At 41.2% G+C, this 13,683-nt stretch overlaps 1 protein-coding gene across 5 annotated transcripts in view; it reads right to left on the bottom strand.

Annotated features, from left to right (window-relative positions):
• LOC125450827 (guanine nucleotide-binding protein G(I)/G(S)/G(O) subunit gamma-7) overlaps nucleotides 1-13,423 on the bottom strand; it is a 312,586-nt gene extending 299,163 nt beyond the window's left edge. For 3 of the 5 annotated variants that reach the window (XM_048527110.2, XM_048527108.2, XM_048527109.2), the window contains exon 1: nucleotides 13,057-13,421. The gene's annotated coding sequence lies outside the window, so the exon portion shown is untranslated. Of the gene's footprint in view, nucleotides 1-13,056 lie in introns of all 5 variants that reach the window. The other 2 variants (XM_048527111.2, XM_048527112.2) reach the window with 1 other exon arrangement.
• Between the last annotated feature and the right edge of the window lie 260 nt (nucleotides 13,424-13,683).

The following is a 13,683-nucleotide window of genomic DNA, read 5'->3' as shown; positions in this document are numbered from 1 at the left end:
ACGCAATACTCCAAGTGCGGCCGCACCAGAGTTTTGTACAGCTTCACCATAACCTCTTGGTTCCAGAACTCGATCCCTCTATTAATAAAAGCTAAAACACTGTATGCCTTCTTAACAGCCCTGTCAACCTGGGTGGCAACTTTCAAGGATCTGTGTACATGGACACCGAGATCTCTCTGCTCATCTACACTACCAAGAATCTTACCATTAGCCCAGTACTTTGCCTTCTGGTTATTCCTACCAAAGTGCATCACCTCACACTTGTCCACATTAAACTCCATTTGCCACCTCTCAGCCCAGCTCTGCAGCTTATCTATGTCTCTCCGTAACCTACAACATCCTTCGTCACTGTCCACTACTCCACTGACCTTAATGTCGTCTGCAAATTTACTAACCCATCCTTCTACGCCCTCATCCAGGTCGTTTATAAAAATGATGAACAGCAGTGGACCCAACACCGACCCTTGCAGTACACCACTAGTAACTGGTCTCCAGGATGAATATTTCCCATCAACCACCACCCTCTGTCTTCTTTCAGCAAGCCAATTTCTGATCCAAACTGCTATATCTCCCACAATCCCATTCCTCCGCATTTTGTACAATAGCCTAGCTTACATATACAGCCCAGCAAGGGCAATGGAAGCTATCAAAGGTGAGGGAGAGATAGGAAGTAGAGAGGGGATCGATGAAGTTCAATTTTCCTGTTGATGATGTGTAACAGCTTGGATAGCTGCATGCCATCAATCGCACTCTACACTCGAGGGAAACCAGCAACAGCCTCACAGCTTGACAGTCTAGGTCCATGCAAATACTGTTGGTCTTCTTGAATTTGGATTGGTCACCCTAATGATGTCCATGAAGTCAAAGATACTACACACATCTCCAGTGGATTCCTGGAGAGATTGGAAAGGTAACAGTTCTGTGTCATGACGACCTTTGGCACCACTGTCATTGGTTGACCCACCATCACCCAAGAGACCCAATTAATCTTCCATCATGGCATTGAGACCAGTGACCTCACTTGCTTTCAAAGGCCTCAGAAAGTAACAAAGGTCACCTGCATTTCTGCACCCTTGTTTTATTCATCCTGAGACTTCTGCCAACCCACTGCCTCCCTTCATTTCCCTTCCTCCTTCTCAAAGGTCCTGAAATCTGTGTGAATGTGTCATTGCAGGCGACTCCCCACCCTTGATTTCTAAGGCCACACTCACCCTCTCTTCTCCCCACCCACTTCCTCTCCCCAACAACCTCTCACCCCAAACTTTTCCTATTTGCTTCTCTCAAGTGCCAGTGTTCAAATAATATGTTGGCAGCATGTTCCAACAATGCTTGCAACTTCTTGCTCTCCTCCCATTTACATGCTACCTCCCAGGCTACTCCACCCTACTGTAACAGCATACTCAACAGCGACAGTGAGGTTCTACATGCTTGCTCCTTCCTTTTACTGACAAAGTTTAGACGCCCAGTAGTACCTGTACATTGTTTGCAATATTCAAACAAACCATTTTAATGAACTCTTGTTGCATCCAAATGCGGTGTCTTTCTGCAATGACAGCAATCATCAGAAAAGTCCAGAAAAATTATAAACATGCATGGCTTCTGGCCCAACATCTTCCTTCTATCATCCCTTGCACTCTGAGCCCTCTTGTATAGAGCCTGGAAAACTCCTGTCCAAGTTTCCACTCTGAAAAAAAAAGTGTCTCCAGTCCTCAATCTCCACTCTCCAGTTATTGGTCTAATTCCCTTTCAATAACATGAGTTGACTTCGTACATATTTGGCTGTGGGAATTCGAGGAATTTTGTTTCTATTTAGCCCTGTTCAAAACTTATGAAAATTATATTTCTCCTTCATATTCATTGTTTTTATCTTGATACCATTATTTCTCAACTTGAAACCTTCATTTCTTGAAGATCTGCATTAGCCCTTCCCTTCATCCTTTCTCTGGTGAAAAGATAAATTGAATGAACTGAAGTCAATTTTAAACTTAACTAATTTTATAAGCATTTTCTGATAAATCCATTTTCTTTTGCAAACAGTTGACTAAAACGACACATCGTAATCCAGAAATAACCTCACTATCAATTGACCATAACTTGTCTTCACTTGCAATCCAGCTGCACTTTAGCATCCAGTTCCGTTATGATAAACATGCTTTATTCTGACCAAATGATTTCACAGTAAAATGATCAATCCTTTTCTGCCTCTGTTTGTTTCAATGTAATATTGGGGTGGCACAGTGGCTCAGTGGTTAGCACTACAGCCCTCACAGTGCCAAGGACCCAGGTTCGATTCCAGCCTTGAGCGACTTTCTCCCTGTGTCTGCGTGGGTTTCTTCCGGGTGCTCCAGTTTCCTCCCACAGTCCAAAGATGTGCAGGTTAGGTGGATTGGCCATGCTAAATTGCCCATAGTGTTTAGGGATGTGTGGGTTATGGGTGGGATGCTTCATGGGGCAGTGTGGGCTTGTTGGGCCGAAGGGCCTGTTTCCACACTGTAGGGAATCTAATCTAATATGCAAGTGTGTGGTTGCCAATGCACATAACCCCAAACATATTATTAAAAAGAATTACAAAGAGTCATTGAGTCGTACAGCATGGAATCAGACCCTTCAGTCCAACCAGTCTATGCTAACCATAATCCCAAACTAAACTAGTCACACTTGCTTGGTCCTGGCCCATATCTCTCCAAACCTTTCCTATTCATGTAATTATCCAAATGTCTTTTAAATGGTGTAATTGTACCCACACCCACCAGTTCCTCAGGTAGTTAATTTCACACACAAACCACTCTCTATGTAAAAGATTTGCCCTTGTGTCTTTCTTAAATTCCTCTCTCCTCTAACCTTAAACATGTGCCCCCAGTCTTGAAATACTCCATTAACTCTATGTTTACCCCTCAATATTTCATAAACTTCTGCCCGATTGCCTCTCAACCTCCTATGCTCTAGTGAACAAAGTGCCAGCTTATCCAATCTTTCTGTATAACTCAAACCTTCCATACCTGGCAACATCCTGTTAAATCTTTTCTGAACCCTTTCCAGATTAATAATATCCTTCCTGTAACAGGGCAGTGAGAACTGGACACAGTATGCCAGAGATGCCTCACCAATATTCCACACAACCTCAACATGACTTGCCAACTCCTAAACTCAAAGGACTGAGTGATGAAGGCGAGCTAAATGCCTTTTTAATCATGTATTTACATGACGCAAATGTCAAATAAGTATGTGCCTTAACCCCTGGGTCCCTCTGTTCTACAACACTACCCAAGGCTCTACCATTAATTATATAAGCCCTACCCTTATTTGCTGTACCTAAATGCAATACATTGCATTTATCCAGATTGAAGTCTATCTGCAACTTTTCAGCCATTGACCCATTTGATCAAGATCCCTCTGTAATCTTAGAAAATGGTCTTCACTGTCTACTATGCCAACAATTTTGGCGTCATTTGCAATTTTACTAACAATGCTATCTACATTTTCATCTACATCATAAATAAGAGACCCAGAACTGATTCCCGTAGAACACCGCTGGTGATAAGCCTCCAATTTGAAAAACTACCCTCCAGCACCATTCTGTCTCTTGCCGGTAAGCAAGCTCATCTTGAATCCCATGTGACCTAACTTTACTAATTAGTCTATCATGCGGAACCTTGTCAAAGGCTTTACTAAAATCCAAGTAAATAACATCTACCGCACTGCCTTCAATTGTTTTGGTAACTTCCTCAAAACACATAATCAAGTTTTCTTGACATGATTTTCTTCACACAAAATCATGGTGACTATCCCTAATCAATTTTTGCCTCAATGTCCATAAATCTTGTCTTTCAAAATCGTGTCCAATTTACCCATGACTGAAGTCAGATTCTGCTCGGCCTGCTGTATTCATCCAGCTCCACACTTTGTTATCTCGGATTCTCCAGCATCTGCAGTTCCCTTTATCTCAGGTCTATAATTCTCTGGTTTCTCCTTTCAACTTTTCTTAAACAAAGGTACAACATTAGCCATCTTTCAGTCATCAGACACCTCATCTATAGTTATAGATGATGTAGATACTTCTGCAAAGGTTCTCGCAATTTCCTCCTATACTTCCCATAACATTCTGGGATTAGGTCAAATCCTAGAGATTTATCCACCTTCATATTCTCTAAGACTTCCTGAACTTCCACTTCTGTCATGTGAACAGTTTTTAAAACATCAAAATTTATTGCTCTGTGTTCTCTAGCCTCCATTTCTTTCTCCACAGTAAAAACTGGCATAAAAATATTCATTTAGTATTTCTCCCATCTTCTGGGGTACAACATAAAGACTACATCCTTGATCTTTAAGGAGCCGTACCCTCTCTCTCATTACTGTCATACTCTTAATGTATTTGGAAAAACTCTTTGGATTGTCCTTAACCTTGTCTGGCAATGCTATCTCATATCCCCGCTTTGCCCCTACACTCTTTATATGGATTACAAGATTCAATTGAACCGAGTTGTCTATATCTAAATAAGCTTCTTTTTTATTATTGATTAGAACCTCAACATTGTTCCTTAGTCTGACCGGCCTTACATCTGAAGGTGTCTATCAGATCTCAAGATTAACATAATAGGTTCTACTCTCTCTGAAAATCGTTCAATTATTTTCTACTATTTACCGACTGACATAGCTCTATTACTTATGGAATGTGTTCAGTCATGTTGAAGATTATACCTCCACTACTGTTCACCTAGTTGACAGAGAGATAAAGAGGCACTATTTGGAATTAGAAATTGTTATCAGCAAGAAATAATTAATATTATACAATGGATGGTAGATAGAAGAAGTATCTGCATGACAAAATAGGAGTAAGAAAGTAAATCAAAATAAATGAAAAAGGTACAGATGTTGGATAGTGAGGTAAAAAGAATCAAGAGCAAATTTGGAGGGGTAAAGAGGAAATTTTTTTTTCTCTGTAGACAATGTGCACATCATTTGAAATTACAGTTTCATTTTGGACCAGATAAGGTTCGCATATGACACAGATTGATCACACAAAAAAGATGTCATAGAAGATAGAAACGAGTATTTAGGATTAGTCATACCATATGTAACCATTTAATTATTATTTTAATCAGGAGGTGAGCCAATCCAACACACACAGTAGCCGGTTACAGACACAGCCTGGCTTCAGACAACTACCTTCTCTCTCATTAGGAAAACACACATTACACGTGAACTTATAGGAACAAAGCACAGCAAAACGTGAAGCCATTGGAAAAATATTAATTACATAACGTGCTTCCAGAAAACTACCACTTTGCGTTGTTTTCTTCAAGAAATGTCACATGGCTGATTCTCACGTGCACGATTTTAAATCTAATTATTTATTAATAAAAATTCCACAAGCTATAATCTCTAAGTGACAAAGGTAATTTCAGCAGGAATAAAAAGAAGCCATTTTCATTCAAAAAAAAACACATCAACATGTATCAATACACCAGTTGTAGAAAGTCCACTAAAGAAATTAAATCTGTTGGCCATCCTTCTTCTAATGTGACCAGTGATATCTGACCAGTCACAAAACTGAGTTTGATTTACTCAGTGAGACATTACAATTTTAGACAAAGAAGTCAACAATGGCAGCTCACAGCAACTCTTCGGAGCATTCCATCAATTACATCCTGACTTTGGCTAGCCTTGTAACACAAGTGAAAAAAATCTCATGTGATCCAATTCTGAACAAATGCAAAGCAGGCAAAAGCAATAATCTGTATTTAAAATTAAGCGCTCAGAAAATTACAGATGTTCATAGTACACTTCCCTTCTTAACAAGTAAATTATCTGAAGCAGCTCTGTTGTACTGCACAATACTATACTTGGAGAGAGTATACCAAAAAATACCAAAACATACTTGGTATATTTTGTTAGGTGTCGGGATCAGAAAACTATTTTCTTGAATGATGCTATTGAACCAATGGGAGAGGACAAATGTGTCTATGGTACAGTAATATACCTTTTTCTATTACTTCAACACTATCATGGGGAAAGTGCAAGTAGACGCGTTGAACTGAGAAGTTCTTGCAGAGTGCTGGCACAATAATAATGGGTCAAATAGCGTCCTTCCATGCTATAACCATTCTATTATCCCATGAACATTCATTGTAATGTAAGATTCTTAGCACTTCTTGTTAGGGTATGTAGGGTATCATAGATCATTCCATTTGTTAAAATAGCGAGGAAGACTAACGGCTAACAAAAATTCACAGGATATGTTCAATTTATGTTCTTGTGGAATCCATTCTGATCTAATGTCAAACCAATCATTCACTCGTTGCTAAAAATAAAACATTATTAAGCCCTCCAGTTACAATGTTTTATGGTAAGCATGAAATAGCTCAAAATTCTATTTTTTTTCTAATGTGACTACAAAGGACCTATTATAAAAACAACTAACACAAGAGCAAATTTGAGCAGATCTGGAAATCTGAAATACAAACAGAAAAGGCTGGAAACGTTCATGAGATTTGGTAGCATCTTTTGAGAGATCTGGTTGATCGATTTCTGATAAATGATGATCAACCTGCAATCTTAACTGTTTCTGCAGCCACAGATTCTGCTAGTCCCACTAAACAGATTCAACATTTTCCGATGTTATATTTTAAACAACGTATTTTAGAGTATGTATAACTCCTAGTTAGTTGGGATGGAACATATAATACGTCAAAATAACAGATCTTGATATTTATACTTAGAATGTATTTCTTGTGCAGGAAAATTAGTCTGAGGATTTTGTTTATCTTTAGATACCTTGTCTGTATTACTTGCCGCTTTTGCGAACTTAAATTCCCAACACACTAAGAATAATATGGATCGCTTCATCTTGAATATGATGAGTTAAAGAGAGCTGGCAAAAATCCAAGCAACAGTGCACCTTTGAAAATTCTATGTGACAGCTCAGTCAGTAGCACTCTTACCTTTGAATCAAATAGTTTGAGTCCCACTTCAGATCTTGAACACAAAAATGCTGGAGGTGATGACCTAGTGGTATTGCCATTAGACTATTCATCCAGAAATTCATGTCAAATCCTGCCAAGGCAGACGGTGTAATTTCAATACAATAAGAACAATCTGGAACTAAGAATCTACTGACTACTATGACACCATTGTCAATTGTCAAAGAATACCTTTCAGGGACATGCGACTCCAGGCCACCTGCAATGTGGCTGGCTGTCAACTGTCCTCTGAAATGAACTAGCAAGCCACTCAGTGTATCAATCACTACAAAGTCTCAAAGAAATGAAACCAGACAGACCACCTGGCATCAGCCTAGACACCGGAAAAGACAGAAACAGCTCCATTGACCCTGCAAAGTCCTCCTTAACAACATCTGGGGTCTAGTGCCAAAATTGGTTGAGCTGTCTCATAGACGAGTCAAGCAACAGTTTGATATAATCATGTTTATGGAATCATACCACACAGACAATGTCTCATATACTACTATCACCATCCTTGTATATATCCTGTTCTACCATTAGGGTAGCCCTAGCAGAGGTCGCAGCACAGTGGCAGACAGTCAGGAAGGAGTCACCCTGGGACTCCTCCAAATTGACTCCAGATTCCACAAAGTATAACGGTTTCAAGTTAGACTTGAACAAAAAAGACTTCTGCTGATTATCACCATTCTCCATTCTCTGCTGATGAATTGGTACTTTCTGTGTTGAACATTTGGAGGATGCACTAAGTGTGGCAAGGATGCAAAATGTACCCTGGATACGGGATTTCCATGGTCACTACCAACAGTGACTTGACAGTACTACTAATCAAGTTGGTTGGGTCCTAAAGGACATAGCTGCTAGGCTGTGTCTGCAGGTAGGTGGGACAACAAGAAGGAAAAACACACTTAACCTCATCCTTACCAATTTGTCTCCTGCAATTGCATCCATCAATGATGGTATTGGTAAGAGGGACAGCTGCACAGTCTTTATGGAAAAGAAATCATGCCTTGACATTGAGAATAACCTCTTTCATGTGTGGCACTATCACCGTGCTAAACGGGACAGACTTCAAGCTGACCTAGCAACTCAAGACTGGGCATCAAGAGGCACCGTGGGCCATCAACAGGAAAACTGTACCCCAGCACAATCTGCAACCTCATGGCCTGACATATCCCCCACAAAAACATTACCACCAAGCCAAGGGATCAAGCCTGGTTTAGTGGATTGTGCATGAGGGCATGCCAGGAACAGTACCAGACATACCTGAAAATGAGGCGTCAACCTGTTAAAGCTACAACACAGGACTCTTGCATGTCAAACAGCAGAAACAGCAAGTGACAGACAGAGCTAAGCCGGCCCACAACCAACAGAGCAGATATAAGCCCTACAGACCTGCCACATTCAGTGGTGGACAATTAAACAACTCATTGGAGGAGGAAGCTCTTCAAATATCAATGATGGAGCAGCCCAACACAACAGCACCAAAGATAAGGCTGAACCATTTGCAGCAATCTTCAGCCAAGTGCCGTGTAGATGATGCATCTCGGCCTCCTCCAATCATCCCTTGCATTACAGATATCACTCTTCTGCCAACGTGAATCACTCCACGTAATTCCAAGAAACGATTGGAGGCACTGTATAAATCAAGAGGCTGCAGACACTGACAACATTCCGGCAATAATACATAAGGCATGTGCTGCACAGCTTACCCCTCTCCAAGTCAAGTTCTCCAATACAGTTACAACACTACCATCTACCCAATAATGTAGAAAATTGCTCAAGTATGTCCTGTACATAAAAAGCAGGAAAAATCCAATGCAGCCAAACAATCCCCCATCAGTCTACTCTTGATCAATAAAGTGATGGAGGGTGTCATCAACAGTGCTATTCAGCGGCACTTGCTCAGAATAACCAGCTGAGTTCCACCAGGGCCACACAGCTCCTGATCACATCACAGCATTGGTTAAAACATGAATAGAAGAGCTGAATTTAAGGAATGACAGTGACAGCCTTTGACATCAAAGCTGCATTAAACAGAATGTGGCATCAAGGAGCTCTGGTAAAACTGGAATTAATGGGTATCAGGGCATAGTCTCTCCTCACTGAAGTCATAGTTGTGGTTGCTGGAGGTCAGTCACCTCAGCCCTAAGATGACTTTGCAAGAATTCCTCACAGTAGTGTCCTAGGCCCAAACACGTTCAACTGTTTCATCAATGACCTTCCCTCCATCATAAGCTCAGAAGTAGGGGTTATCACTGACCTGAAATTCAAATAAATTTATCACATAAACAACGTAGCTACAAGAGCAAGTCAGTGGCAAGTAATTCCCTCCCTAACAGCATTGTGGGTTAACCCACAACAGATGGACTACAGCAATTCAAGAAGCCAGCTCACCACCACCTTCAATACAGCATTCAGGGTCTAGAAATAAATGCTGGCCAGCCAGCAATGCCCAAATGCCACACATGAGTTAACACAAGAGAAAACAAGCCTGACACTGAGGCAGTGCTGCACTGTCAGAAGTTCTGATTTTTGAATGTGATGTCAAAGTGAGGTCACATCTTCGATTTGATTTATTATTATCATGTGCCAAGATACAGCGTAAAATGTTGTATGGTAACCAGACAAATCAATACGTTACATAAGTACATCACGGCAATAGAACAAAACGTAGAAAATAGTGTTACAGCTACAAAGAATGTGCAGAAAAAGATCAACTTTAATATATGAGATGTCTGTTCAGAAGTCTGATAACAGTGGGGAGAAAGCTATTCTTCAATCTGCTGGTGAAACCTGTCACATCTGCACTCTCAGGTGAACATAAAAGATCCTTTAACACTAAGAACAGGGGAGTTAGCTCTGTTCCGTGGGCAATTGTCTGTGGAGTTTGCAACACACAAATGGTATATTTCTTTCTTTACGATGGTAATTGCACTTGAAAAGTGCTTCATTGGCTGCAAAGAGCTTTGAGATATCTGTTGGTTATGAACAGCATCATATTTCTCTTAATTTGCTGTTTAGTAGTTGTGATCACAACAAAGTCCACTCAGGCTTTAGAAAATCAAACATTCCTTTAACTTTCTTACCATCAGTTTATTATTCTGTATGAGATTTACTTTGAACCATATTATAAATATGTAAATATAGAAATATAGGAACATCTTTTAACACTAACAGTTCTTATTTTAAAGAATCATATAGCTTAGAAGGAGGTCACCAATAAAATAAAACAGATATATCACCAAATGAAAAAATGGATAAACTATATTTCAATTTCAATCTTTGTCATTTTATCCATATTTCTATATCCTTTATCCATCAACCTCCACATTAATTGGATTATTCTCCACCATTTGTGTTAACACCAGTAAATGCCACAATCAAATATACACATTCGCTTGGTTTTTAGCATTCAAAAGGAATTATTCCCACTTGAACATCTTAGCCAAACTCTTTTGTCATCCCTAGCACTCACTTCCCTTCCTACAACATCTTCCCATACAAGCAATTTCTCCAAAACGGCTTGTCTCTAAGAACTTAGGGGCATATCCTCACCACCTAGCTTGAGACATACATTCTCCAGTTTCCATGCTCTCCAGAGAACATGAACATATAAAAATAGCAGTAGTCCATTAGGTTTCTCAAAACTGCTCCCGAGTTGATAGGGTTGTTAAGAAGGCGTACAGTGTGTTATGTTTTATTGGTAGAGGCATTGAGTTTCGGTGCCACGACGTCATGTTGCAGCTGTACAAAACTCTGGTGCGGCCGCACTTGGAGTATTGCATACGGTTCTGGTTGCCGCATTATAGGAAGGATGTGGAAGCACTGGAAAGGGTGCAGAGGAGATTTATGAGGAATGTACCTGGTATGGAGGGAAGGTCGTATGACAAAAGCCTGAGGGACTTGAGGCTGTTTTCATTAGAGAGAAGAAGGTTAAGAGATGACTTTAATAGAGACGTACAAAATGATCAGAGGATTAGACAGGGTGGAGAGTTTTTTCCTCAGATGGTGATGGCTAGCACGAGGAGACATAGCTTTAAATTGAGGGCTGATAGATATAGGACAGATGTCAGACGTAGGTTCTTTACTCAGAGAGCAGTAAGAGCATGGAATGCCCTACCTGCAACAGTAGTAGACCTGCCAACATTAAGGGCATTTAAATGGTCATTGGACAAACATATGAATGATAATGGAATAGTGTAGGTTAGATGGGCTTCAGATTGGTTTCACAGGTCGGCGCAACATTGAGGGCCAAAGGGCCTGTACTGTGCTGTAATGTTCTATGTGCCACCATTCAGTAACATCATGGCCGATCTGATTGCAGCCTTAACTCACTTTAATATCTGCCAACTGCCACACATAACCTCGAATTCCCTTATAAATTACAAAAGCAACTGTCTAATTCAGCCTATGACTGTACAGTGGCTACCACTGCTGCACTTCAGCACTAGGGTTTCAGGTTCGATTCCACACACAAGCAACTGTCTGTGTAGTTTGCATGTTCTCCCTGTGTCTATGTGGGATTCCACCAGGTACTCTGGTTTTCTCTCACAGTCCAAAGAAGTGCAGATTAGGTGGATTGGCCTTGCTAAATAGCCTATTATCTCCAGTAATGTATCGGCTAAGTGGATTAGCCAAGGGAAATGCAGGGTACAGAGACAAGGGGGTGGTTCTGGGTGGAATGCTCTTCAGAACGTTGATGTGGACTCAATGAGCTGAATGGCCTGCTTCCATGCTGTAGGGATTCTATAAAAGACTGACTTTGTCAAACTCATCCCTTGTGAGTGAACCAGCCGGTCCAGTATTTATTACTAGTACCTGCCTATCCTTTTCTCTCTCTCTTCCCATAACTTCGCTCCCAACCTCCCATTGATACCCACTGTTTGTTTCTTTCTTTCACACTTCTTGTCTCTCTCTAACATATATCTATGTTTAACTCTAAATGTCTCAAGTTCTTTCTCCCCACATGCAAGTTGGTTTTATTTTCCAAATTCTTGCACTAATCTAGTCCCTCTTTCCAATATTCATTTATCCATCCCCTTTCCTCCTTTGATATTCCTTCTCTTTCCTAATTTCTTCTGAGCTCTCTTACCATGCAACTCTCCTCTCAAACTGCTTCTCACTTGTCTGTTTCTTGATAGCTTCCAGATTTCCTGCATCTGTGCTCCCCTCTTTCCACATCTTGCTGAGTTACACTTCTTATCAAGCTTTGTGTCTGTGTCTCACTTTTCAAGTTTGTTTCTTCTTGGCATTTCTGCTTTACTTCATTGCTTCCATTCTGAATTTTGTCCTTAGGTGATCATCACCCATCCCTCTCCCCTCAAATTCGTTTCACTATCTAACTTTCTGTGACTCCTATGTTGGTCACTCTCCTTCCCTGAAATTCACTCAGCTGTTTATTTTCCTCCTTGCTCATTTCTCTGTTTCTATCACGATCGTTGTTTCTCTACCATCTCTTGCTTTCTCTCCGTTTCTTATCAAATTTGGCCTTTGTCTTTTCGCTCTTTGTCTTCATCTCGTTATTCCTTTTTCTGTTTCTGTTCATCTAATTCTTTGTTTTTTTTCCTTCCCCGATTGTCTCATTCAGTTTTGTTTACACATCTGTCACGTTATATCCTTCTTTCGTTTCCTGTATCTTTTTGATGTCTTATTTATTCCCCTTACAATGCATTCTCTTGAATTACACTATTTCAATTATGCCTTTGGGTTTTGTCTCTAACTTCCCCGTTGCAGGTCGTTTTCCTTTGCACGTTTGTTTTTTTCTTCAATTGTCCTTTATTTTGCCAATTTCCCCATTACCACCACCGTCGGCTGTTTCTCCAACTGATCGTTAGTTCCTCTCTCTCTGTTCTCCGTTCTTTCTTGGTGCCTCTACCATCTTTCTTCCTCCTCCCCTTTTCATACATTGTCTCTCTCAATTCTGGAAGCCGCTCCTACCCTGCTCGCAATAACGGGATTCGAGCCTAAGGCCTATTCCCGGTTTTGATTTGAGCTGCAGCACGGGTGGGCCTGCGGGATTGAGCGGGCCGCGGGCCACTGGTGACTGGGGAGTGCGGGGAAGGCGGCGGCTCCGGAGCTGGTGCCTGGCTCTTACCTGCGGTCGGGATGAGAGAGAAGAGGAAGCGAAGGCGGCAGCGGTCCTTGCAGCAGGAGCTCGACGGCGAAGCTGAAACAACACCAAAGGGTGAAGAGAGACGTGGTTCAGCACCGCCTTGAGGAACGGAGGAAATCAAACGGACTGTCCCCGGGAGACCGGCAGCGGAAAAACTGAGAACGGCTGAGGGGGAGAGGCAAATAGACAGACGTCAGCAGGGCAAAGGGAGAGAGAGAGAGAGAGAGAGAGACTCAGAAATAGATGCAGGGAGAGAGAGTTACAGTGAAGGGAATGCGATAAGGGGAAGAGGGGAGATGTACCGGGAGAGGCGGAGAGACATGGCGGAAGTGTGAGAGAGAGACAAGAGTGATACTGGGGAGAAGATACAATGAGAAAAAGAAAGTATGGGCGAGGGGAAAAAATAGACAAGGAAATGGGGGAAAAGAGTTATATAGGAAAGAGGTAAAGAGATAGAGGGAGATACAGGGAAGGGGAGAGATGTGAGGAGAGAAGAAGATGAAAAACAGACTACGATAGAGGAAGAGAGATATTCAGGGAAAAAAGAATAGTGCAATATAGGAACTTTGATATAGAAAAAAAAGTGTGATGGAGAGAGTGATATGGGGA

The sequence above is a fragment of the Stegostoma tigrinum genome, chromosome 3 (genome assembly GCF_030684315.1).
Source record: "Stegostoma tigrinum isolate sSteTig4 chromosome 3, sSteTig4.hap1, whole genome shotgun sequence".
Lineage (NCBI taxonomy): Eukaryota > Metazoa > Chordata > Chondrichthyes > Orectolobiformes > Stegostomatidae > Stegostoma > Stegostoma tigrinum.
The sequence above is the reverse complement of the archived record's forward strand: the minus strand, read 5'-3'. Positions and strand labels throughout refer to the sequence as shown.